Below are 27,693 nucleotides of genomic sequence, written 5' to 3' on the forward strand. Positions count from 1 at the left end.
CAAAGTCCGGGGGGTGGTGTGGTGGTTCTCACTTTGCTTACCGTCGATTGTAGCAATCCGTCACAGTGATTACGGACCTCCCCATGTAGGAGTGTAAACACTGAAAGGGGATTGAGCAATCTAGGTAAATGGTTCAATTTTTTCACCCCAGTTTTCCGGTCTAGCCGGCTCGACAGATCATGTGTTGATGTTGATTATGTGGAATACTTCCGTTTGTTGGATTAGATTGTCGAAGAGATTACGATGCCTTCTTTGGGGGTGGATTACTGTAGCAAATAGCTTAGGAGACAAGCGTGACATACGTTCCTGTTATATTGCGAGGCAACAGAACGAGTAATGTGGTAACAAGTAATGAGTAAATATGCAGGAGTTTAATCATGTTTTTGTTGTCAAATTGAGCTTCAATATTAGACATTATTTATTGGTTCAATTGTAACACTTTAATAGCAGGTCGTTGGCAACATTTTTGGGTGGCTTCCCACAGTTTATTGTTTGTTCGTTCGTTGCCACGATTGATCCAATGTCAGTAAGTTGTGAGAACGATCCAAAAATATATGAGAAACGATGGATGAGACGAACCCATAAACTTACGTGTATCAAACAATAAATCGTGGGAAACCCTGTATGATAAGTGAGAAAAGTTAACCACAGCGAAATATGTATTTAGAGATTTGAATATGCACCTGAAATGTGCAATATGATAAACATGAGAAAGTGACAAGAATTTCCGATATTTAGACGTATCGATCAGCTAGGATTAAGATTTAAAATTTTATTGTGTTGCAGCAAATAATATCAATTATTATTACATATTGAAAAACTGACAGAAAAAGTCCTTATAATATTGTTGCACACTGCAACAGGACTCTTTCTTTCGCCAGTTGGTAAATATTTTTTTAAGTTAAAACAAGCGTTTTAAAGCTGTCTTATGATTTATTTTTTCGTTAGAGACGCTAAAAAATCCGTCACTTGTCGTGGGCTTTGACGAAAGAGTGACCTTGCATCTTTCGCTTAGCCTAGATCGGGATCCTTCGGGAATGCTCAACCCGATCAGTGATAGACGTTGACCACACTAAACACTGTCTGTGTCGCCCTCTTTCGGGAATCACAAGCAATAACACTGTGCCAGCGAATCGACCGTTAATAATAATTAGCAAATATGGTAAGAGGACTTGAATTGGTTGACATTTAGCAACGAAACAAGGGCGTGAAAACGTACAGTTGATTGAAATCAATTTTTTTTAAATAATTAACTGATTAAGTCTTTCGAATGATTTTTTTGACCGTAAAGCATTTTAAAGTTCATGAGTAAAATGAATTTTCTCTTAGTCATATATTTTATTTTATCCTGTCACAATCCAGTTTCACATCTCTTTTCCCGCATATTTGATAAATTGCAATTGACTCAACTAGCTTCCTGCCTTCAAAATCGCACCACCATGAGCCACACTTCCATGACAGCTTGCCCATCTAAAAAAAAGAAGAAGGAAACAGTTTACCAAACGCAACAGCCTTCGCCATGATAAAACCGTTTATGCTCATTTGCAGCGGCGCTAGCAACCACCGCCTCGGTGCGTGTCTGTTTGCCAGCTGGCATGAAAATTGTCCACCCGTCACACATATTGGAAAACAAATATTGTGCTGCAGGCGACACTTGGTCACCGGGTTTTCGTAGTCCAATTTGCACCGCTCGGAATACAAACATAAATAAAACACAAAAAAAATTTCCACACACACACACACACACACACACACACACACACACACACACACACACACACTCGCATGCATAAATACATACGTGCGCATACACACACAACTAGGCGCATACAGTTCTTCCGATCGGCACAATTTGGGCAAATCGATTTTTCGTTTAGTGTGCATGTTTTTGTTTACCTTCCACCGGAACCACAAAGCCACGAGCCTATCGTTCCTCTCCCCCTTTTTATTTCCCCGGAAATGTCGATCCTGCTCTGTGCTGTCATCCTGTCCATCCCGTTTGTACTTTAGCTAGGTGTGACGCGGCGGGCAAAGTGGGTTTAATACGCAGAGGTTAAGGCAAAGGCGAAAAGCGTAAGGAAGCGCCATTTCGAGCACGGCACTGGCTCGATCGAATCTGCTCGGGGGTTTTGTTTTTGCTGCTGCTAGAGGCCCGATTTGACGGGCGGCTCGTGACGTCTGTCAGCTGCCGTCGTCGGTTTCATTGTCGATGCCGTGAAAATGGTGTTTTTTTCCTTTGTTTGTAAGGCACTGCGGGCAGCGTGTTGTGCGCTGCTATGCGCGGCACTAAGGCCAGGCTTGTTTTTGTTGTGCCACCGTTGTTGTCAGTTTTCATTATGAAAATCCCAAAGTTTTTGCCCCGCGGCGGTAGTGGATTGATTTATTAGTGAGCGACTGAGCTGGCTCGATTGGTATGGTGAGTCTCCACCTGGGCAAACTATGATTTGGAGGTGAATAATGGATAAAGCGCTAATATATTCTTCATAGCAAAAATAGAATCCGTCATTTAATGGTGAGGCAAATTAGAGGAAATTCAATCAATAATTTATTTTGATGTTTTCGCTTTTCTTATTTTACGTAGAGTATTTTATATATTTTTTTATTGTGAAAGATCTGTAAATTTATATTTTATTTTCAAAGTTACTTGGTTAGGTAGAGTTTTTCCCAAACCATAATACAGGTAGGCTTCCTTATTGTCCCAGAAAGAACCCCTCATTTATAGTAGTTTGAAAAGATCTCTGCCGTAGACACAAAACCACAACATACAGGGGTCATCTGCGTGCAAATCTGCTTGTTTGCTTGAGCCCGCACCTAGTTTGCCTGATGCCAAATTCATTTGGAACAAAGCAAGCTTAACTCAACATAACCCTCCCCATGGGAAATCGCTCCATAATCCTCGTCACTGCTCCCCAAACCCCCATCCCTTATTGCCATTCAATAGACTTCGCTGGCGCAAAGCATCTCGCCTGGACGAGATGAGCTGCACCAGGGCGGTGTGCTGTGTGGTAAGCTGTGGAAAAATCGTTTGTGTTTAGTCAGACGAAGCGCAAACAAACGTTCCCATCCGCTAGCCGGGCAAGGTGCGTCCAGCTTTTGCCAAAGAATACAGCTTTCGCGGTACGGTAAAAGTTGAACCGTTGCCGAACGGTCCAGTGACAGCGATAAGTGTTTGTGTTCGGTTGCGAGACCTTCGGCGCTGGCTGGCGAGATGAAACGTTGAGCGCACGGCGGTTGTACCTACCACGGCGTATTGTGCTTAGTTTTCACCAAAGCAACCAAACACACACACACACACACAATCGAGTTTCTGCGAGTTTGGTTTGGGCCGTGTCTTTGCTGCGGGAAGAAGAAAAGGGGTGCCCGAGCTTTCCGAGGAACGGGGATAGATTTTACGCTCGATCGAGCGAAACGGAAATAATAAATTGTGAAGTCGGATTTTCGGCGTGAACGCGTCCATACTTTGACGAAGATTGCCGCGCCAGCATCACGAGTGTGCTGGCAAGCCGAGCGGCGGAAAGCTTTTCAACGCAAAGCGAAGTTCGTGAAAATTGTTAGCCAAATTTATCTGCGGCGGCCAGGAAACGCATGCGAGATGTGGCGACGTCGGTGCTTTGGCTGCTGCTGCTGCGTTCTGAGTGCACGATCGGTGAAAATTTGAAAAGTTTGCACAGTTTTTGCCATCCGGTTGCGGTTTCGGATGCTACGAAGATGCTACGGATGAGCTGCCGAATGGTAGACCCGTTGGATGGGTTCTGGCTTTCGAGCAGCGGGACAAACGTGTAGCAGCAAATTGGCCCTGTCAAGGTCTTTGTCTATAGACTTTGCAAGTGCCGATAGACTATCGTAATCGTATCCGTGCCCGACGATAGCAGTTCGCTACTGTACCTTCAAACGCTCAATTTCTGCCTTCAGAATAAATATATTCTACGAGTGGTTTATTTCTAAGCTCAAATAATAATTTCCAAAGTTCCTGACGTGTCAAAACCCGGTACACATTTACCAACATTATAACCGAATCCATCGGCAACGAGCTCTAAAACACCTATCAGCAGCAGTTTTAAACAAGCACTCCCAAGCACCCACCATTTTCCCATCGTACCCGTTGTTGCTGGGAAATGGTTTTTAATGATTGGCTTACGCAAAGCTATGCGGTGCCGCAGTGCAGTGTGAGCCGCGCTCCAACAGTTTCCGTCCTCGCACTCGCGTTTGCTAGCTTTGGTCCCATTCGTCCACCAGAATGCCGCATGGGACACGGCTAAAGCTCAGCAGTGTGCAGCCTTATCAGCGCTACTGTAACCATTGTGAGCGAAAGTTTTCCGCTTAATGTCACTCACCGGAATACACGGTTGCACGGGGGGGGGGGGGGGAGCTACTTTCTTACGGAAACTGCTCATGGTCATCAGCATTATTATCGCTATCATCGCAGTCATCATCGGCGTCATCAGTGCTGTCGTCACCATGCCGCCCCCGCCCATGCCGTGCAGTGAAGTGTTGCGGTTGGCGAACTTTAAAGCGCGCGTGATCGTTATTTTAAACATCACACCGTATCGGTCACCGGGCAATGGGGCGTAGTTTACGTAAAGGTGAACATGGCACATGGTGGGTGGGTTTAGGTGGTGCTATAATGGCTGTAAACTGTGGTGCCATTTGGACAAAATCGTGCTGATTTGCAAAACCGTTTGGTTATTTTGGAAATAAGCATTTGGTGCTTTAAATAATTTTATCGCTCAATTTATATGTTTTCCACCAAATTCGGTTTGCTTTATTGCATATTTTTATGTGTTTTTTTTAAGATTCGATAAATTCACTTTGCTTAAGAACGTAAGGAATTATATTCTACGACCATACCAGCTGAGGTCATCCTTTAGTTTGGGTCTTTCTTTTCCATGGTTCATTTGTTCTCTTTTCTATTCTTTGTATGTTGAAGTTTAAGTTCTCATATACAAATTGAATAGGGTAAGTGTACCAATAGTGGTGCAATTTGTAGTGATATAGATGTGTTTTAATGGATTTACATTGTCAGGAAGGACAATTTCTGAATATTTTAACACAAAGCAATTGAAATATGTTTTATCTTCGCAATTACAATCATTTTCATCAAGAAACACATCAAATTTACGAAAAAATACATATTTTTGTGACTGCTTCGTTGTACCTATAATGGTGGTATGGTTCCTATAGTCGTCGTATTGTGTTCCTATAGTGGTGGTAAACAAAGATACCTCCAAAACAGTGTATAATATTAATGAAACTTAGTTTTGAAGCTGTTTTTGTATGAATAGCAAGGATTGCTGCCATGATAATGATATCTTGCGTAAATTTATCGTAAAAAATACATACATTTGGTTGATGAAACTATTGACTAAAGTACTGTAGAACACCTGTCGTCAACCCACACCCGGAACAGAAAGTTTGTTTTGAGTTCGATTTTTCATACTGCGAAATAAGCGAATTTAGGCCTTTTATGGTAAATTACCTACATAAAACTCATTTCTGTTGCTTAGTTTAGTGAAAACAGTACGACATGTCAAAAATATCCTATAAAAAATTAATTTATTTGTAAAAGGCTAAAGAACATTTCACATTGAAGTAAATAACTTAATTACTTTTAATTAACCAAATTACGAGTAATGCAGACAAAATCTCCAAAGTATCGTTGTACTTCCTGCTTCTGTCCAAGGCTAGAGTGAAAGGACAACGAATGAATTTAGATCTCTCTCTGCCTCTCTCTCTCTCTCTCTCTCTCTCTCTTTCTATCTCTCTCTCCCTCTCTCTTTCGCTCTCTCTCTCTCTCTCCATTATGTCTATCTCTTTCTTTCTTGCTTCAAAACAGCAGTAAGGCCATGTACCACAAGAGATAGTACAAACTCTAACGATGGAAACTAAACCATAGGACCATACGGCAAGGACCTCATTTTAGTGCAATACCACCACTATTGGTACTACCACCACTATAGGTACATTTACCTTATAGTCTGTAAGTATTAGAAAATTTAGAATTTTGTAGTCTATAAATTGATATCAATTGTGTTTTAATCGTGGATTTTTACATCATCTTGACTTTGTTTTAGTTTCCATCGTTAGAGCTTGTACTATCTCTTGTGGTACATGGTCTTACTGCTGTTTTGAAGCAAGAAAGAAAGAGAGAGACATAATGGAGAGAGAGAGAGCGAAAGAGAGAGGGAGAGAGAGATAGAAAGAGAGAGAGAGAGAGAGAGAGAGAGAGAGGCAGAGAGAGATCTAAATTCATTCGTTGTCCTTTCACTCTAGCCTTGGACAGAAGCAGGAAGTACAACGATACTTTGGAGATTTTGTCTGCATTACTCGTAATTTGGTTAAGTTACATTCAGCTACTGCATTTTGTATTGCTGATAGGTATTTTAGTTCAGTTCAAACGCGAATTTCATAGAATTGTTGATGGAGTTGCTGGCTATTGTCATAATTTGCCGAATTGCTGCCATAGAAACGTTCCGGCTTGCGGAAGGATTTCTTGAGAATTTAATTCTGGTTTGCAATAGTATTCATTTACCTTTCTGTTTCAGCTGCTTTATGCTGTCACTCGAAAACTTCTGGTTGTTATTTAACGTTTAATATCATTTCGATACGTCCCGTTTGATGTCCCGTTTGTAGAAACCTGTGCGAGCGGTTGATATAATTCCATGTCGCTTCCTAATGCAGTGCAGTTTTCTACTTCATTCACCGAGTTGAAACTCGCTGCATGAATCATTCTACAGTTCACCCTCTGCCGGCAACAGATAAAATTGCTCAAGAAATACTCAGTCTCCCCGGGAGACGTGCAACTTCACCGCTCATATTTGCCGAAAGTATTAAATAGTCTTTTTGATGTGCCAACTCTCCCATCACATTCCCGTGCTTCCCATCATTCGACATTCGGCTCCCGGCCGGCGATGACTATCTTCTTACATTTCGTTTTGCTGCAAAACAATGCCGCACGGTGGCAACCTTATTGCTTTCGACACAGTTTCCCGCCAGGCCCCCTTCCCCTGTGTGTATGTGTGGATGTTTCTTGTAGCAAAAGGGATCCTTTTAGTCTTAACGAAATTGACGACAACCGGGGGGGTATCCTACGCTACTGGCTCCATGCTCCGACCGGATGACATCAGCGGCTCAGCCTCAGACTCGTTTTGTGGGCTGGTGAGATTCGAATTTTCTCCACGGAACTCTCGTGCAAAACATCAAAGGCGTGCCGACCTTCGCCCAACCGGAAAGCATCGATGAAACCAACAATAGTTTCGCAACGCTACTACAGCCCACCCCACCCTACCCTGCGCGTGTTCGGCGTGCTGGCAGTAGTGTTTTGTGGTGGCTTCAAAGCCAACATTCATCCTGCACACCGGTTTTGATGGTGCGCTGCTCTGGTGCGATCGTTTTCGCTGGAAAATGAGTTTCGCTCAGGCAAGTGGTAATAGTTGTGGTGATGGTGGTGATGGTGTTGGTGGAAGCTCCGGCATCAAGCTTTCGGAATGCGGCACCAGCGGAAAGTCCTTGCGGTGGCGGAAACCGTTTGCTGTGGGATATATTTGAAGTCGGAAAATCGATCGAGCTGGATTGCAGTACGCCTATAGGCAAACATAGGCACCACCCCGCACAATATAGAAGCCGTGTTTATATGCATCGGTTCCAAGGTTGTGGTGATGTTGCCATCGCAACCCGCCCCGCCCCGACGCGATGCGCACTATGCGCAAGAATGCTTTTCACCGCAGGAATTGGGTGCTTCACCAACCGCAGCGAAAGAGCGGCGCAAAATAAGCACGCGGTGGATTATAATTTTGATTAAGCTTCATTGAGTCGTAATAATAAAATGCAGATCCGATGCCGGAAGAAAATTGCTGCTGCTGCTGATGCTGCTGCCTGCCCGCTGCTTTCACACTGCTGCTTTCTAGCGCGCAGCGCATGAAATCCTTGGAATACATTACGTTTTACGATTGTGAACGAGAGAGAGAGAGAGTGTGTGTGTCGCCTTCCGGTAATGTTCAGCGTAATTACAAGCTGATAATCCGAAAAAGAGAGCACACGATCGAATGGTTGACGAGCGTTGCCAGCGCAGCATTTAATAATATACACATTTCTTACGTCATGTTCATGATGTAAGATCTAACGCAATATCCTCCCAGTAGAACGGTTTGAAAAATAATATGGTGGCCGATGGATTGATTGCTTTTATTGCATACTCTGCTTATCGCTTATCTAGCTATTGTTGCTATCATTCAATTAACTGCGTGACACAGAAAGCTCCCCGCGCGTGTGATCGATCGCCTGCAAGCGACAATTAGTCGGTGGCGTTTGGTCCTTTTTTTCTGGTGGCAAGAAACAATGTCACTTTTGTTGGTGTTTTGATTGATGATCGGGAAATTGTCTGACGGTAGAACAATTGGGTCGTCTTTTGGTGAGTGCATTTGTTGAGGTGTGGATGTGGTTGGGCTACATCTGCAGCTTAATTAAGCTTTATGTCGTCTCCGGATGTTGTAGGTAACTTTCGCTTGAATTGTTAACGATATTTTCATAACAATGCAGTCCTATTTTACTGTAAAATTGTAAGACATTAATAAGCTTGTATTGTTACTTGAGCCTTCCATTTGGAATGATTCTTATTCCAAGTAGTTCGTTCATGACGTTCAAGTCCTGCTAGATTTCTTGCCACGAAATACTGGACGACAAGATATTCCTTATTTTTGGCATTATTATTTCAGCATTGTGCATTGCTCTGAGTGCGATTGCCTGCTAATAATACTTAACAAATATTTTGGCATATAATAAACTCTTGTTTCCATGACCATAGTTTTCCAATACGCTAGACAAAAGTTGAATTCTGAATAATGACACTCCAATGGCAAACAGAACGTTAAAGACTTTCTTATTAGATCTGAAACATTCTTGAATGTTGTTTCAGAGTATTTTTTAAAGAATTATACCAACGTTTCAATCATGTTTGATTCACCATGACACGAGCATCTGTAGGCTTATTGTGAAAATTTTCCCGAGAAAACTATATGTCGTGCAAATGCTTTCGTATAACACTTATTTCCCTCCATCACCTGCCACGCATGTTCATTGCATTGTACTCTTTGGAGCCTGTTTTTTTGTTTGCTCGCTTTCCCGTCCACTTCACATTTCAGCTTCAAACAATATTGTGCCCCCCTCATAAAAGCATGTCTTCAAACAAGCACACACTCCAATCGGAAATCTCGGTATGTCAACAACGGTGCGAACGGTCGGTATCACGATAAAGCCTTTCATTGCTTGTTCGTTTGACTTTTTCTCACCAACCCACCGGCAGCAAAATCGTTCTGGCACCGTTCTGTGCCGGTACCGTTGTGGCACAGAAGAACCACTCGGTAAGGGGAAATAATTCAACCTGAAAATAGCTCCATCGATGACTCTCCTCCTGACTTCTCCTTTTGTGGCTCCCGGGGGTGGGTTGGGTCCAAACTCAAGCTCAGCCACCGATTGCCTGGCAATAGCTGGCCGTGCCGATAGCCTTGTGCAACCACCCAAGAGTGCCAAGACGGAAGACGATCTATTGACGTTGGTGGTCAGTATTGGGTTCCGTGCTCTCCGTGTCAGAAGATGCAAGAACTGTGCAAAGCATCCGCCTCACAGCTCTCTCGAAACCTTCGTCCATTTGGGTCTTTGCAGACCGCAGGGAGACGTAGTGCTTTGGCAAACCGGTATGGAAACAGCAAAGGATGCTACTTATTTGCCTTGGACCACCTCGGGGCAGCAACGGGGACCGCAATCTGTAATCATTCCACCTCTTGCCCAGGAAACCCAAGCCCCAGTAGGTTCCTCCTCGGTTCCAGTTTCTTGACCACTGCGCAACGCTTGCACTATAATTGTGTTATGCGACAGATTACGCTCCATTGTGTTGTGCGGTTGAGTGCTGGCGGCCAGGAATCGATACTAACCGAATGATTTCTCTTTTCTATTTACAGGTACGACGCCCGTCATCCCCTCACCCCTCCAGCACTTGCTCCCCGGAGGACAGCATCGAGTATTGCAATTTAATTAGACCACTTGATCGGCGCTGGCATGCCGTTTGCGACGGACGTGACAAACCGGCACCCAATGTCAATGGCGTTCGTCGTGCATCGCCGTGGTCTCGGGAGGGTGCGGTCCCATTGAATCTACACGCGTTGAGGTACACGCGGAACCAGCTTGGCGGTTCTTCACGCGGCAGCAACGTAAGCCCATAATGAATTTAATTTCCAACACTCCAACAATTGAAGCTTGAGGTGCCGGGACCATCTTGAACTGCTCCCTCACTCGACAGGGTTTATCTTTCCTCTTTTGTGCGTAAAATTTAAAACAAAAATACATCCTTAAGGGTGCTCCATCGTGGCACAAAAAAAAAGGATTTGTACGCTCTGCACAGATCCGCGGCGACCGAGAGTGGAGAAATAGCTCCCGGGACGTTTCGGAGCTCAATCGACGTAATTAATTAAAAACCTTCGGCACGGCTTTTCTTCGGCCCGCAGTGGTAGCAAGTTCCGGGCAGGGAAAACCGGACACTACTGTTGACACGTAAAGGCACCGGGCTCGGTCGGTGCCGTGGTGCCGCATATAGAGCGAAGCCAGCAGCGCCGTAGGATTAAGCAGGCGAAGTAAGCACTTGCGACGGAAAAAGCACTCCCGGCGTGCACAAAATGAAGAACCGGCATGATGGGATTACTCCGTCTCCGTCCAGTTCCAGCTATCCGCGGTGGATGATGATGTTGCAATACACAGTCGTGCGCTCTCGCTCTCGTGTCCGTATCACTCGGGGCTCGGTGCTGAGAGCGCTCTACCGAGGCCGCAGAGCTTTAAGACTGTGCGGCATGGCCGGCGGGCATGGAAATTGATTTCGGTCCATTCCGATGCTTTCGCCGCTCGAGCCCGACAAAAGCATCCGCCGGGCGATAGTGATGATAAAAGGATTAACGTGCCCTTGCTGGCGTTGGCTTACAGTGTGCAAGGCACTAGTTTTGTTTTAAAAGGACTGCAGTAGCTCCGTCTTGAGAGGTTGATGATAAAAAGTATCCCCCTGGCGGTGGGAAAGGTATTTGAGTGCAATGAGTTTCTTATCTGCATTGTGAGCTCTTTGGTTATTTTATGTCGTGACAATGAGCTGGTATTATTAGACCTTTCCTTTTTTGCATGGACTACGTGGCATCTTGTTTCAACATTAAAATGCGATCAGCAGTACTTATTTAATTTAACAAATTGCACAAAAAATACACGCTTGCACTTAATATCTGGGCTAGTAGCAGTATTAAAATAGCAGATGTAACTTTTTAAACGTTTGTAACGCAAAAATGAAGCAATTTTTTTGTTTCACTTTTTTTTTGAAAAGGTCTGTTTGGACTTCCTAAAATACGTATTATTGTTTGTCCTGACCTACGTCATGACCGAGTTTTTTTCTTATGAATAGTCTAGATTATCATGATATGCAGCAATAAATTGTACGATATAGATCCTTTTTGTTATCTACAACAGAAGGCTGAAATTTCAGTCTGGCAGTAGCAAAAGCGTGTGACTATTTATGTTACATTCCTATTGTAGCTTTACATATATCGAGAGGGCTTATGAGGTCCGTCGATCATTTAATAAATATACAAATTTACAAATATACAAATATACAATATTCAACATCCGGGTTGTATCCAGTTGACAGACATCCAGTTTGATTTTATAATTTGGGGAGGACAAAAGATGTATTTTAAAATCGTTTTGTTTTTTTGTTTTTTTTCTGCTTGATATGGATTTCAAAGTTGATTGCTAGTACATTCAATTGTATCGAATCAAACAGTTTTTAAACTTTCTTGACAATATATTTTTTGAGCAAAACAAATCAATTTTTAATTTGTTAATATGATGGAGACAGCGTTTGTTATCATTTTCACTTGCTGGAATAATCTGGGCTGAAAATCAGATCACCGTTTTGCGTGTGATTTTGTCTGGAATGTTGATTGCAGTCGCCAACTGTCAAACTCCATATAAAGAAACTGGCTAGTATTATAAAACCTTCCATAATCGCAAAAGTGGGAAAGAAATATTTAAAATGATTATAAATGTGCAAAAACTACTTCAAAAACAGCTCTTGAACTTAAACTTGTTTACTCTTGCTCGTTAAAATTAAGTAAAGTTGTTTCATGTCAGCACTTCTGCAGAAAATCGATGCTTTCTTTGTTTTTTTCAAAGTCTGTGATTGAATTTCCTAGCCAATGCGAAATCAATGCAATGTCAAAATAATGTTGATTTGGCCACTAGCCGTATGAAGAAGCCAATTATTAATTAGAAAGCGTGCACAACCTGCTATGTATTGAGCACACGATAACATAACCTTTTTGAACCTGCATGAAACACCCGAATCATTTGACCATAATGCTTCATGGTATTTGTCAGTTCAAAAAAGGTGTGTTGGCCTGCAAACAAGCCTTCACACACTAAACAGATCGCCAGAACGGATTTCAAGAAGAACATGAAAGAATTTACGATTCAGAATTCCCCCAGTCATGTGCCAGACCGTACACCCATAAAGTGCTCACCTACTTCACCGGCAGCATAATAACCTATAATTATTCACCCGTACACGAACAAACGACCCCCTTTGATGGAAACAGGATGGTAGCAGGTCGTGTACCGGTTGTTTAAGTCTTTGCCCATCCCCACAACCCACAACCTTGATTACTCGATAATTATTCTACCGGAACGCTTCGGCCGGGCTCGTCTTTGTCGGTGTGAAATCAACCTGCTGCTGCATGGACAGAAATATGCCACCCTGTCTCTTGCTTCCTGCTTTCGGTTTTCTATTTCGCCCTGTCCTCGCCCCGTGTAGTACGAGTTTGGTGTGGCGATAAAATTTTATGAAAAACGAAAATCATAATTAATCGGCATCGTTACCATTTTGTGCTAGCAGTGAGACCCCGTCCCCCTTTGCAAACAGCTGCACCATGTCTGGCGGTTCTCGTTTTTGTATTTTTATACGTATATCCGTTTCGTATGCATGTTGCCTCAACACCCAAGCTTGACAAAGCATACGGTAAAGACAGAAGCACAAGCACACATACAGAGAGCTGCCGACAACCACCGGCACAAAGCACGCGACGCTTTCTCGTCTACTAGCAAAGGGGGACAGTATTTGCCATTTGGCTCCGTTGCTCAAGCATCCCCCACACCCCATTCTCGGTGCAGATTGGAGTACTTTTATTTTATTCACTGAATATTTCCATTCAACCGTTACCGGTTATAATTGTTGTAATCCCGCTGCTGATAACGACATTCTTCCGCAGATAGCGCAAAACATTGGCGTGAGCGAAACTTGCCTTGCCACCGTTGCCCGCACGAGCGCCGGAGCGAAAGGGGACACACTTTTCCTGGCGCCAGTATGACACTTCGATGGCGTCATTCGGCACCGAACTGAAGAGCGAGTGAAGGCGATCAAAGCACCAAAGAAGACAGAAGGCAGCCAAAAAAAAAAACAGAAAAAGACGAAACGAGCAAAAACTTTTTACATGCCACCATTTATCGCACACCGTACCCGCACGCACGCAGGTCCCCGGTTGCCGGCTTTTTGGTGTTGCTTTTTCACGGCGTAGAAAATTTTGTTTTCACAGCGAACTTCCACTTTTCCCTGGAAGATAAACGTGAGCGAGAGAGAGAGCGAGAGATTGTGAGCAAAAAAAGGGGCAAAATAATTAAAAGACGAGCAAACAGTCTATCTGGCCAAGCCATCTTGCCAGTTCCGGCACCGGTGTACCGGTGTGGGCACTCTAGCTCTGCTACCGTCAGTGCAGCCAAGGCACACACACAAAAAAAAATCGCACTGGAAAACACCTTTTGTTAGGTTACAATTATCTTTCGCCACTCGTTATGAAGACGTGTGAGCATAATGGCACCGTTTTCCGTTTTTCGGGCAATGGGTAAGCTTCTTTTTACACGAGCACCACGCTAGATCGTGTTTCCGTGCTTTCCTTTGCACCGCTGTGCTTTGTGTGCTGGTGGTGATGGTGGTGAACACGTGCGGCGGAGCTTAATGGTAAGTGCCAGCCGTTGCAATAATATCGACTCGGGTGAAAGGATTTTCCTGTTGCCGTGTCTTTGCACGCTGCAATTATGCAAGAGAATGGATGCTTTAATGGGAGCGTGTAGCTGGGCTTGCTCGCGCTACGGGACGGCGCTTTTGATGGCGGGGAGCTCTCAAAAGTGGAAAATCGCGGGAAGCTTTTTGATGTTTTTGGGAGTACTTTGGTAAAAGGCGATGGAGAAATTTGCTGATATGGGAAGCAAGCCATTACCGCACTGCTTTTACAGTTAATAGTTGCATTTGCATTCTTTGTTGGAGCGGTAATTGTGCTATAAAATGGTGTGGTTAAATGTAATTTTAATGTAACAAATGAAGTAAAATATAAATGTTTCACTTTGGATCGCATTAAACTCACACTTTCCAAAAACAATCAATATTTAAGTAATTAAATGCAACAGTACGAACCTGCATGTGAAAATGTAAAGCATCACAACCAACATCAAAACATCAAACCAGTAAAAGTGACATCAAATGTTCGCCATTACCCTTCGCCACATACGCCATCAGCTCGCTCGCCTTGGTGGGGAGCAGTGTACATTCCACTCGAACGAGCGCATTAAAATGTACCGACATACAATGCTCGACAAACGACACAAAGCAGCAACCAAAAAAAAAAAAACAAAAAAGAAGAAGCTCCACGTAATTCAATGCACAATACTAAAACTGCCATAACTTAAGCCATGGCATTGAATTGTAGGGATTCAGCTCCCCCGGCTTCCACCCAAAAATTCCCACTTCAGGGACGCAAATTTCTAATCGCTTCAGCTAAATCCTTTAATGCGCGCTGGTTTTTGGCGTACTTTCCAGTGCCGGGCCCGGTCCCCTCTCCACTCCGCGTGCACCGCGCCGGGGCCGCATAATTTAGTGCGATCCTTTTATGGTATTGTAAGAAAATTTACAGCTTTATTATGAGCGCCCCGTGTGCGTTACGCTTTACGGTAGATTTGTGGAGAAGTTTTATGGACCCGAGGTATGGAGTCAACCATACCCGCCGGTGCTGCTGGAGCGTTTCGGGCGTTGCGGAACGGGGCTTGGAACAGGGCTGGAAACTGGTGGCGGGTCTCTTGCTATCGTTCATTTTCCCCCAAGGACGCGGCTGGCTGTGTTTAAAACAAAGCGACAGCCAATCAGCCAACGAGAAGAACCACGTGTGCAGCATACTTTTGCACACGGTTTCAAAGTCTGCCTGGGGCGGGGCAAAGCAAAAGGGGTCGCAGCGATGGGTTCGTTCATTAATCAAATGGATTTTTTTTTGGTTTTGTTTTATGGTTTGTTTTTTGCCCTGCTTGCTGTTCGGTGCCACCGCATCGCGTCGTGGATGCACTGGAGGTGAAATGTGGTGTACTCTTTGGTCGGTGTCTGATTGCTTGCATGTTGCTTGCTTCTGTTTGCTCTCGGTGGATGGTAGGCGTTGCACAAGTGAGGAGCTGTGTTTTTTTTCTGTTACCCTAAATCTTTTATATATTCTTACATTGAACCAGTGCCAGCAACAGTCGCACTGGTTGATGCAAGCGTTCTTGCGGGTCAACGGTTTTGGGAGCGCCGGTACTGCACTGTCCGATTGGATTAGGTCCTTCTAGTGTCCCGGTGCTGTTGTACTGCACTGACAAGGGATGAGCTTAATAAAATGTGAAGTAGGAAAGAGACGAGAGCATAAAGTAAAGCAGTTCACATGTGTTGTCCTTAGATACACACGAGTTGTGTGTATTTAGAGAGCAGAAAAAAGAATAGATTTAGAGAGCTCGTTAGTGAAATGCATCAATGTTTGGTTGGCTTCAAGGCGATACTATTCCTTGTAGTGTTTTTGCGTTAACTGCTGCATTTATTTTATTTTTGCTCAAAAAAATTAAAATGATTTGATTTATTCCATGGAATTCGATTGACAATATCACTTAAAAACAACACTTTGATTGACTTTTGCATCCAAACAGTAACGACATACAAAGAGTATACTATGTACGTGGCATAAAGTAAGACGAATGTGCAGGGAAAATTATTTAGCCAAAATTTGTAGCTTGAATTATACTAATTGCTAGTATTAAAATTAAATGTCCAATCTTCCCGTGGAAGTGATAAGTGTTCATCAAGGTACATAATTATTCATCAAGCAAGAAGGGCTTCGGTTTTTTGTAGAGCATCAAATTCTATATCCCTTTTCCCGAGTTCTAATTAAAAGCCTGCCCAAAAACCGTGTTTCCTCACAAAAAGCCCGCTTGTCAACGAGCCAAAAACTTCTTCTTTGCTTGTTTTTTTTGCGTTCAGCTACTTCCGTAAAACAGAGGAAAAAACCAAACACATCCTAAATCCCTGTGTCGTTTTCTGCACTCTGCCGCAACCGAACCTCGGAGCACGTCCGTAGAAACGTCCGAAAAACCAAAAAAGAAAAAAAAACTAAAGATGAAAGAAGTAATGAATTTTTAACAAGATCCGACGCACGCTCCAGAGTTTAAAGACGACCGATGTTGTCTTTCCTTTTTTTTTTTGGGCAAGGGGTAAAACCTCCTCTTTGCAGTGACATTGAAGTTAAAGCAAAATAAATATAATTCGACGGCCGACAAACAGCAGCGGTACTCGACTCGGTGCGCCTAACAACAAAAACAACAGCAACAAAAAAGCGACCGTCAAGCATTCGAAGTAAACCTCCCGGAACGGAACCCTAAAAACGGCCTGAACGGCTAACCAATCGTTTGTTCGAACTCGGTCCCTTTTACGTGCTTGTGTCGTCGCGCGCTGCAAAGGCGGGAATAAAGGGGACAGCCGTCGTGTGACATCAAAAGAAAAATTGTCCTGCTCAGTCTTTTTACCCCATTGCTTATATGCGTTTATGTGTGTGCATGTGTGCGTGTGTGTGTGATGTTATACATTCGCCTCACACACACACACACACACAGTCGTTTTTCTCTGTTACTTTTTTCGTTTTTATAATTTCCCCCAAAACCCGTGTCAGCGGGCCTAAACTGATGATAGGTCATCGATTTCTGGCCAGCGAAAAGATGGTCCCATGGTGCAGCGTCAACAAAACGTAATAAGGATGAGGGCGGCACAAAAAAAAAAGAAGTCGTCTGCACGAAAAGGGACCGCCAGTGTTGGTCCGGTGTGTCCCGAAGGATAATGAAAATGATGAGCAATATGAATGAAAGGCTTTTCGGGCAAACGTTTGCTCCGCTCGCTCGCCCAGCACCCCGGATTGCGTTCGGCGTCATCACATCAAAGGAAGGAAAAATGGGAAAATTAAAGGTCCTTTTGGGTGGGTAAAGTTTTTTTTTCTTCATTGTCACCGTTTCGTGTTGAAATGGGAGGAAGATCCGTTTGGTTGATTGCTTTCTATTAAGCTTTTAGCGTGCGGGCGGCCGAATTTTGATTGGTGCATTTAGCGGTTTTGGAAGCATATTGGCAAAGCAAAGCAGGGCTTTTTTTCTGCATTCTATATTGAATACATCAAACGGGTGGAGCCCTTTCATTTTATGATTATAGTAATAAGATGCTAATTCGCCCCCCTGGAAATGTTTGACAAAAAAGTTGAATGGACAAGATCAAATAATATTGACAAGAAAAACCCATCTTTGATATGGGTTTGCTTCCAGCGATAAATGCTTTTGATCTGATCCCTAACCTTAAATTTTAAAGTAAGCAACACTTTCAAACCATCGGTTGCTTGTTGAAAGATCCTGAGAAAAAGCTATAAGTATGCTTTCCATAGCTTAAGCTCTCCTACTCAATATTCCAAAAAAATCCCAACGGACGTTTTAGTATTCCCCGCCAATCCTTACAGAGATCAACCACCACAACTAACATATCATCATCAAGCATCCGAACATGGGGTCAATTTCTTGCATCGCAACCCACGTTCACACGCCACAGCTCCATTTTCTTCCCTCGTGGGGCCTGCAAAAGCACCCTTTTCCACATCGACCACCAGCACGAACCCTCCGGGCGAAATCTTTTCGGCTTCAATTTTCCACATGGTATCATACCGTGCAATGCGACTCCGACTCCCATTTGCCACCCGGCGCCGGTGACCATTTCGTGGCCCATAGTTGGGTGGGTTTTGAGAGGAGGGCGCTGAATATAATTCGGCCACCAATGCATCCAGTGCACCGGCTGTTGGTGGCTCCCGCCTCTCTCTCTCTCTGCACGCTACGGTTGAATGATTCATTTCCATGAAATCGAATTTTCACTTAAAAAGGAAAAGCGATAAGCGAGTGAAGGATCGAATTGGAAGTAGCATTGACACTCTGGCTCTGGATTTTGTCGGTACGGTTCGGACTTGGGACAGTGGGAAAGGGCAATCGAATTGGAGTAAAGGAAAGCAAATCGAATGGCATGAAGATATAGGTTGATGGTGCCTCGCCAACGACAGCAGCATATCGACATTTCTCGCATGGTTTAGCTCGAAATAGCTGCTTTGGTGTGCTTGTGAGAATGGGGTAGAGAGAGAACAAAAATCACCAGGTCAGTCGTCAGTGCAAATGGTACTTGGGTTTGCATTATGTACGCCCCCAAACCCAAAAACGGTCACGACTAGAAAAATCAGACAAGGTCAGCTTATAAGCGGGGTGGTAGATTGTGGTGCCGTTCTTTTTTTTTCTTTTTTTGGTTCACGATTTGCCAATCGAATAACCATCGTTAGCAAACGATTGCGTGGTTGCGTGGGGAAAGCACACGGGAAACCTTGATAAGAGGTTTAATTTAGATGACGTGACCAATCCACCGATTCCAGCTCACAACACCGCATTGGCAAACGAAGCCGAACGGAATGAAGCGATATTAAAGGTACAGCAGGACCTTTAATTTTTGAGCTTTCGTATGTGGCATTTAAGTTTTTGTATTTTATTATCAAATTATAGGTTTTTGTATAAATTTGTAGAAGAAATGCCCTGTGACTATAATAATATATTGTCCTAAAGAGTAAAGAAATGTTGCATTTGCAGTCATAAGAAACTGTAACACAATGTGTAGTAAAATATAATATTGCTGCAAAACTTCAATATTTGGAACAAATATCAAACAGAAGGTTCAAAAATTGTATTGAAAAACCCCGTAATGCCAATAATGGTATTTGTTCACACCAGTTTGTCAGCCGAATCAAATCAACACGCGCGATGCGCAACGCTTTACTTTACCCCCAGTAAAGCTTTTCAGTCAAACACGGAAAAACGGCGCCCTATGGACGCACGCGGGTTTGTAAAGCGGTAAAAGTCCGACATAAAATGCGAACGGTCCAACATAAAAGAGATGATAAAATGGGGGAAAAACACACACACACACACACACACACACTTGCCACAACCACAGCACCGTGAAAGCAGGGCAACAGCTGGAACTTGGGAAGGAAAATAAAGCGCCAAAAAAGGACGTTCTCGCTCTCTAAATGCGCAACCCAAAATCAGAAGCGCAAAGAGGCGGGGGCTGGCTTACTGAAATCTATAAAATGGAAGTGGGAAAAAAGGTAAAAAATATAAATCCTTCCGTCCCGCTTTTGTGCCCCTTACTGCCAACGTGCGTGTGTGTGCTGAAGCTTTATCTCGATTGCCATAATATTCGGTGGATAAATAAAGAGAAAAATGTTAAATCATCGAAATTGCAGTTATTGCGGACGATAAAAAAAAAGCGCGCGGGCTGTCCCGTTTTTGTGGGACATTTTAGAACGAGAGAACGAGAGAGCAAGAGAAAACGAAAGGAAAAATCGCTGCATTGAAGTGGCGTTGCACGTGTGGCCTTCTTCGCCGAACCGCTGCCACCGCGCCACCAAAAGACAACGATCATCACCAAGTGCAGCAGCGATGGATGCATTAGACATTAGACAGTGCATGCAGCGAGCGAGAGGGCTATCGTTTGCGCTCGTTCTCCGCTCCGCTTCGGTTCGGACGTGGACGATTTTCTCCACCATAAATTGCAGTTGCACAAAAACGGAATGACTAGAGCGGGGACTAGTGGAGTTTTCCCCCACCAATTCACGACGCCGCCGAGGTCAGAAAGTGCAACCGACTGCAGCATAAAATGTGTGGCATGTGAATCGTCGCTGTATGTGTATGTGTGTGTGTGTGGTGCACTGTGCACGTGTGCATTCGTACGCTTTGCGTGCACCGGCTGGTGTTGTTGGCCCCGAAACTGTACGGACCGAAACTTCAATAAAAAGCCATAATTTTTGCCCCCAAAGCTCGCTTTTCGCTTTCATGTTCGGTGGCGCTTTGGTGGTGCTTTTTATGTGTCAATGTGTGTGTGTGTTTGTGTGTGTCTATAGGTTTGCCAACTGAGTGCATCTTTGGAGCCGTGCTGCAGCATCCCGCGTTATGTTCAGTCAGCTTCTCGCTTCTCTTTCATCTGCCGTTCAGTGGATATTTAATGGTTGGGATTTAGTGGCAATGGGGAGGGGGGGGCGGAAAGGGTGCATGCTTCCATCCTACGTCAACCGTACTGCCCAGCTTTCCCAACCGGGCAATCGGTTGGCCAGGAGGATAGTGGCTGGACAGAAAAATGTGAACCGATGCTCCGGCTGATGATCGTCTTGATGAGATATGCCAGCGTAATGATAAAAGGGTGTTGAGTGATTGTTGTGCCAAGTGTTGGAGTTAAAGAGAAATGCAATTTGTTATCGGGGTGGTATGGGGAGCATGTTTGCTTTCGTTACAGATTTGAAAGCAGTTTTTTTCATGAATATATTTTATGAGAAGATTGTAGCTGCAAATTTAGAACAGCACAATGTTTAGTTTTTCTTGTAAATATGAAATATCTTTTTTTTTAATCGATATTATTAACTAATTTTGTTTATGCAGGGTTTTCCAGGGGTTCTTATAGTAGTGGGACACTTCCTTGATTCTTTCCTTTGGGGAGTGAACTTCATATGATGGAAATTGGACTTTATGGCAACCATTTCGGACAGGCTCCTTGGAAATTCCTATTGGATTTGTCCAACAAGGGTGCTATAGAGTCCATTTCCATTTCATTCATTTCACACAAGAAGTAGTCAATAAAGTTTTCAACAGAACAGACACTAAAGAACCAGAAGGTTTACTTAAAAAGACATTTTTATGTATTCAGGCTGTAAGCACGGTTTGGTAACATGTCAGCAATATTTTTTTTAATGTCACTTTCTTTACTAAATTTAATATATTTTTACTGATTATTATGATATCTTTTTTCAGTTTTTGATACCCTGGACTCTTAGTAGATTCTGTAGGATCTAATGCGTCTACCAGTAGACCATCTAATCGGTTTTTAGACGACTGCAGTCAATATTTACTAATTTATCATTTCTGCTGAGCTTATCAAGCTTTATTCAGTATTCGAGTATATTTTTTATTGTGTTTGTTTGCATTTAGTTATACTATTTCGTTTAGTTTTATTATTTCGTTTTTTTATGTATATTTTTGTATCATTTCTGTCTTCCCTGTCTTCTCTGTCGCTATCAAACCCTTTCTTTACTACATTTTTTTTGTTGTTTCAGTAATCTCATCTATGTTACATAAAAAAATACATACTTTTATATAATTTTCAAATATATCTTTTTTGGACATCCTTAAGAGGAATAGAAAAATTCTCCTCTTTTACTACTTTTAATCCAATTTGCTGCTCCTTTTGCGCCATCGCTCTCGCATAGTTATGTCTCGTTTGCATTACTCAGAATTAAATTATTATTTTTAAACTTAGCTGCAAGAAGCCACCCCCGTGCACCAAAGGGAAGACGTTCTGCCCGTTTTGCATTAATGAAAAGCTGTTTCAGTTTGCAAATCCGTCCTAGTGTTTCGCGCTTATTTGCGCATTTCGTTACGCACGAGCTGTGCCGCAGCTTGCAGCAACTTCTAGCCGCACGGCAAAAACTCTCCTACTCCTTCTAGTAGTGTCTTGCCCATTCCCTTCCCATCCCTTGCAGTGTTCCCTCTTCTTTGACCTTGACATCGTGTCCGAGGATTACGGCATTAGTTTGCCGGCGCCTATAAAATTCCATCACGAACAATCGTGCATCAATTATTGATGGCGAGTGAAAACCCATGCTAACGGCAGTACTGGGAGCTACTCCGTGGAGTGAAAACACACCCTGCTAGAAGCTACTGCTGCTGCTACTACTACTGCTCTGAGCTCCGGTTTCATCCAGCGAGTGGCAAATAAACGAATGAATAAATAAACCATTCCGTCGAGGTTTTCGGGACAGCAGAGCGCTTCGTACCTCGTTGGCTACAGAACGATCTTGTGCGCTCTCCTGCCTTCACTTCGTTGGCCAAATATTTTAAACTACTCAACTCGGCGCGCGCTCAAAGCACGACCTGGCTTCAGCAGACCGTCCCAAAGACGATTATGGAGTGTTCGCTGTGTCTATCTTTTTGTTTTGTTTTGTTTTTGCCACAGTTTTCACAGCGTACCCAAGGTAGCAATGTAACCAGCAGCTGCCAAGAGGGAATCTTGTTGACGCTACCGTGTCCCGAAATCTCCAACCTTTCCCCCAACGGTTGTGACTTTCCATCGAAGGAATATTATTTCTGTATTTTGTTTGTGTGTGTGTCTGTGTGTGTTCGTGCACACCGTCCAGGCTTTGCCGTTGCTCTGTGACTTACTTACCCATCTTACCTGCGCCGGTAAGACCGTTTTTCTGCACACGGGGGAAGACATAAAAAACGGCAAAGCTCCCACTGCCTCCACTGGCCTCCAAATCCCAAATCATGCTCACTTTTATTTCACTTTAACATTCATTCCCAGGTCGTTTGGAGCGTTTTGGGTTGGGCTGGCCGGCCGGGGTTGCTCCTCTCTCGCAACAAAGGGACGGTGCGCAAACAGGCGCGGGCGAACGCCATAAAATTTGTTAGTTTAAAGGCTTTTTGGCAGCCAACCAGAAGCGTTTATGCATTTATGCATGCAGTCGGTTTTAATGGAAAGCTGCAGCGTAACGGGCGGGCGGCCCCAGTTAGCAAGTGAGTGAGTGTGACAGAGACGGAGACGGAGTCAGCGTACAGACAACCCGGAGCAGCGAAGCCATCTCGTACGGTGAATGTTTTCCCAAGGCTTGATTTTGTGTTGCTGGTGCTGCTCTTCCAGTTTCCAGTGTGCCTCGTTGCCGTCTTCCGTTGTGTGTTCGGTGTGCCATTTTTGCTGTGCCGAGCAACTGCAGCAGCAACATCCGGCAACCGATGCACCGGTGGACGGATATTTAGCCATCCTCGCTTAGACCCCGTTTCCTACCAACTTTCACCGGTACCGGGACTGTTTATCATAACTACTTCATTGTACCGCCATGACAAACTATCCCTTCCCAGTGTAAGCCTGGCAGACAGGAAGGCAAAAACAAACGCGGACAAAAATGCACAAACACACACACACACACACATACCGAAAATATATACACAAACACACACGCACACACTTTGGGGAAATATGTACTGCATCGGGATAATAAGTAGAAAAGTGTGGCAGGTAGTAGGAAAAATATGGAGTGAAAAATGTTGGCCCCTTCGCTTTGGCCGGTCGGTCGGCAAGTGTGCTGTTGAGCTGTTGATTTTTTTTTTTTTGAATTATTATACTTTGGCAGCTGCAGATGCCCTGTTGTTGGTGGTGTTGGCTTTCCGTACCCGGTTCGAACGACAGGAGGGGTAGCCATACCTCACTGTATGGTTATTTTGGTGTTCATGCAACATTGTTTTTGATTATTCTCCTGGGGGAATGGCCGCTGTGTGTGTTTTGGTTTAGTTTAAAAATTTAATCATTTTTGTGTTTTTTCTCTAATCCATGGAACCCAAATTTTCAGGATTAATTTTAAACAAAAATTAACTTCTTGTTTGTGATTTGTTGAGTATTTTAAAGCTTATACATTCAGTGTTTTAAATGCTTATCAGGTTTATTGTTCCAACTTGAATTAAATGTCATTCAATTGATATTTTTAATTTAACGAAATATATCAAAATATATCAAATAATATAATCAAAGCCGGTCTCATGGTACAGTCGTCAACTCGGACGACTTAACAACATGCCCGTCATGGGTTCAAGCCCCAAATAGACCGTGCCGTCATACGTAGGACTGACTATCCTGCTATGGGGGGAAATCAATAAGTCACTGAAAGCCAACCCCACAAGTGGGTTGGCAGGCCTTGACCGGCATCGGTTGTTGAGCCAAACAAGAAGAAGATCAAATGTTTCAAGCATCCAAATTTCAAACATCCTTATTACCTTGAAGTGTATGTCGAATTTATTGGCCTTGAAACCGCCAGACACTGCACTGATAGCTGTCGTTGAAGTAATACTGAACCCATGCTCGTCCAGGAGGTGATTATGAGCTCATACCGGTCCTGGAACTGTTTATGAACCCATACCGGTACTGTAATCGATCATGAACCTATTCCTGACCTGGAACCGCGCATGGACCCATACCTTCTTCTTCTTCTTCTATGTTGTGGGAGGTTGTTACACGGTTCGGTATGGGAATCCAGCGTCCTGGGCCTTCACCATACTACTCCCGGTATGCAATGTGATCTTCCAACCTCAATTAGTTTAGGACCGGCAATTTAGGTCATATATCCTTATTTTTGGGGTTTCCTGCTTTGTCTCTTTGTAGTTGTGAACCTGATTGTGCTCGCTTTTCGTATTTTTATTTTATATTTTTGCCATGTTAATTTTCTTCTATTTTCTGTTTGGAGTTGGTTTCTTTGTTGTTGGGCTGGTTTTGTTTAAATCGATCGTTTTTTAAAGGATATTCTATTTTTCTTTATGGATATGATTACCATCATAGCTACACACTAACCGTTCGGGTGCAGACGAGCTATACCCTACTAGGCTGGCGCAAACAGGTACGAACCCAAACCGAGCATGAACTTATACCGGTCCTGAAATAACTCTGGATCTCATTCCTTTCCTGGAACTGTATCTGGACCTGTTCCAGATTAGGAATGATACTTGAACCTGGTCCAAATATGGAACCGATACATCTATAATTACATACAGCTGATTCAGCTGGCCGTCAAACCATACCCAGCAGTACATTGCAGCGTGGGCATAAGCGTAGAATTTTTCGTAGAATTTGTAGTATGATGGATGTCTGTATGATATATTTTGAAGCATTAAAAACATGGAAAAACAGAACATTGCCTGTTTTTCAATGTTTGTAATGCTTTAAAACAGGATGCCAGGTTTTTTTTCCTAGAAACGAAATACAATACAACAAACCCTTTTTAACAGCGACGTGCGACGTAGAACAAAGCAAAACGGAGAACAAAAAATCAGCCCGTGTTTTACTCGGGCAAACTTCTTCAAATTTTAATGCGCTCAGGGCTGAATGAGTTAATTTTGTTCTGTTGAAAATCATTTTACATATTTTAAGAATACAAAACGATTTTTTTTCCACGGTGTTTCAACACTTTACTTGCAAAACTTTAAACCGTTCATGGAAATCACTCATTTTTAAAACGAAAAAACACTTGTACACACAATGGTAATTACTCATCAGGTTTACACCACACGTAATGCAATTGGCGAACAATTACCAAGGTGTTACGGGCGCAATTATATCGTCAGGGGAACAGAATGTGCGTGAGGCGTCTTTTTTTCTTTTGTGTTCGCTCCACAAACAACACCTAACAAAATCGTGCCTTCCCACCGATGTCTGCCAAATTTCACTTCTAATCGAAACACTCGCTCTGTGACGCTCTTAAATACCATTATTCGATTAAATGTGTGTCATCTTGGATGGTGAACGTTCGTTCTGCTTCTATTATGAAAATGAAATTCCCATCCACCTATTTTACACTTCGTTTCCTGTTTCTGCAGCAACACAAAAGTAGAGACAGGGGGAGAGAGAGAGAGAGAGTAAAAAATACGCCACTGATAGTGGCAGATGAGTTTCCTATTCCCAGCACGTCCGCGAGCAAAACGCTTCCGTCGCACAGACACCGCGACATTGACTTACTTTACCTCTCCAGCACGAACAAAGAGAAACCATGGGAAGGAAATCCGATCCCATCGTATAATCCCTTCTGCACCAGTCGATTATCTCAGGGACATCGATAAAGTAAATTATAATACAGCCAGTTCATGACCAACTTACAAAGTGTGGTGTCGTGAGTTTTCAAGCACACTCCACGAACCACGACAATGGACCGGGATGGAAGCATTTGCTGCAATAAAGTTGCTCAAAAGTGGCCAAAGGAGATGGAAAGGAAGTGGAAACAAAAACCATTGCCTTGCCTGAGCCAACGAAGCCAACGTTTAATGTCCGGTGCAATAAAGCATGTGATCAAAAGTGGTTTTAACCGCAGAAAGCCATTATGTTTGGCCCTGTTTTAAACGGCACCAAAAAATAATGCTTCTCAGGCCAACAAACTTTAACCAAGTAAGTAACCCATGTTGTGATATTGGCCACTAAAAGACTAAAAGAAAACAGAAATAGAGAGGGAGAGCTTTTGATTGTCGCAGTCTCCTAGCAGTCGGTCCAGCAGTTCCGATTTCAACCTCAATTACCATACCGGGGTGAGCTGACCATGGGGTACGCTCATAAATCTCAAAAACTAGGAAAACCAATTAAGTCGAAAAGGCATAATTCATCGTATGTAGTAGCTACACATTTATTTTTGAGATCCCCCAGAAACTCCGAATACCCTCTCATTCTCCCACAGCGCCGGAGCAGAAAAATCATCCAAAACTTCCACACACACACGGGGGGAACACGGGAATCGTATGCTCGGCCCATCCTTCGGCATCCTCACTTTGTACTACGGCAAGATTGCTTGCAGCGTCTAACTCGTGCTAGCGCAGCCCGCTGGCTTAAAATATATGGATCGAACTCGATGAGCAAACGAGCATTTCCAGAAACTTGTAGTTTGAGATTGTAGCAATCTAGTCCGACCCCGCCTCCCGGCCCGTACCCCATTCTAGCAGCTCATATATGTAGACTGAAAAAGAAACACGAATAATATATTGGCGGACAGCAAATGGACCGGTGTGCCCCGGTGTGCTTAATGAGTGTAGTAGAGCATTTGGTCAGCATTTGGATGGGAGCCCATTTTCGTGTGTTTTCTTTTTTTTGCACTCCCCCTCCCCTCCGTGTTGGAGTTGAAATGAAGTATGCATAGGTACGAACGTTCGGAGTGCCGTAACCACACTGATCCTTTTGTGCTTCGCCGGTCGCTGGGATGGATGTAGGATCAGCGTTGAGTTTAGTACGCAAAGGATTTATGGCCATATTATGGATTTATAATAGACCAAAAATTATTTGATTCCCTTTACACCCCTCGCTCGGCAGGTGCGGAAATGAGGCAAGAAAATTGTACCCCGGTCAACGGGATTTAGACACTCCCGTACGGCGGAGGGACGGTCAGGTCAGTATAAGCTACGCTGCCCCTTTGCCAGGTTACTTGGGCAGCGGGAGTATGACATGCAGAAAGGATTATGCGAATTTATGGCTGCTAGTGGTTTGATTCGGGTACTGCCATCAACCGCAACCGGCTCAACAACACACGTTCGGGGAAAAGTCCGACCCTTGTATCGGGCGCACACCACCACCAAACACCGGTGCACCAGTAATTGAAATGCAAAATCATTAGCACCGTCCGTTAATGACCAGTGCGGTGAGCATTTGCTAGCGGGTGCCCCCGTTTTTTGCTGGGCCGGCTTAGCAAAATAGTTGATTTC

The 27,693-nt window shown here is 43.7% G+C and overlaps 1 protein-coding gene across 7 annotated transcripts in view; it reads left to right on the top strand.

Annotated features, from left to right (window-relative positions):
• LOC121591716 (zwei Ig domain protein zig-8) overlaps positions 1–27,693 on the top strand; it is a 207,823-nt gene that overhangs the window by 14,141 nt on the left and 165,989 nt on the right. The window contains exon 3 of one of the 7 annotated variants that reach the window (XM_041912559.1): positions 9,954–10,202. The exons of the other annotated variants lie outside the window; for them this stretch is intronic. The gene's annotated coding sequence lies outside the window, so the exon portion shown is untranslated. The remainder of the gene's footprint in view (positions 1–9,953; positions 10,203–27,693) is intronic. 7 annotated transcript variants of the gene reach the window in all.

Source organism: Anopheles merus, chromosome 2L (genome assembly GCF_017562075.2).
Source record: "Anopheles merus strain MAF chromosome 2L, AmerM5.1, whole genome shotgun sequence".
In the NCBI taxonomy this organism is placed as follows: Eukaryota; Metazoa; Arthropoda; class Insecta; order Diptera; family Culicidae; genus Anopheles; species Anopheles merus.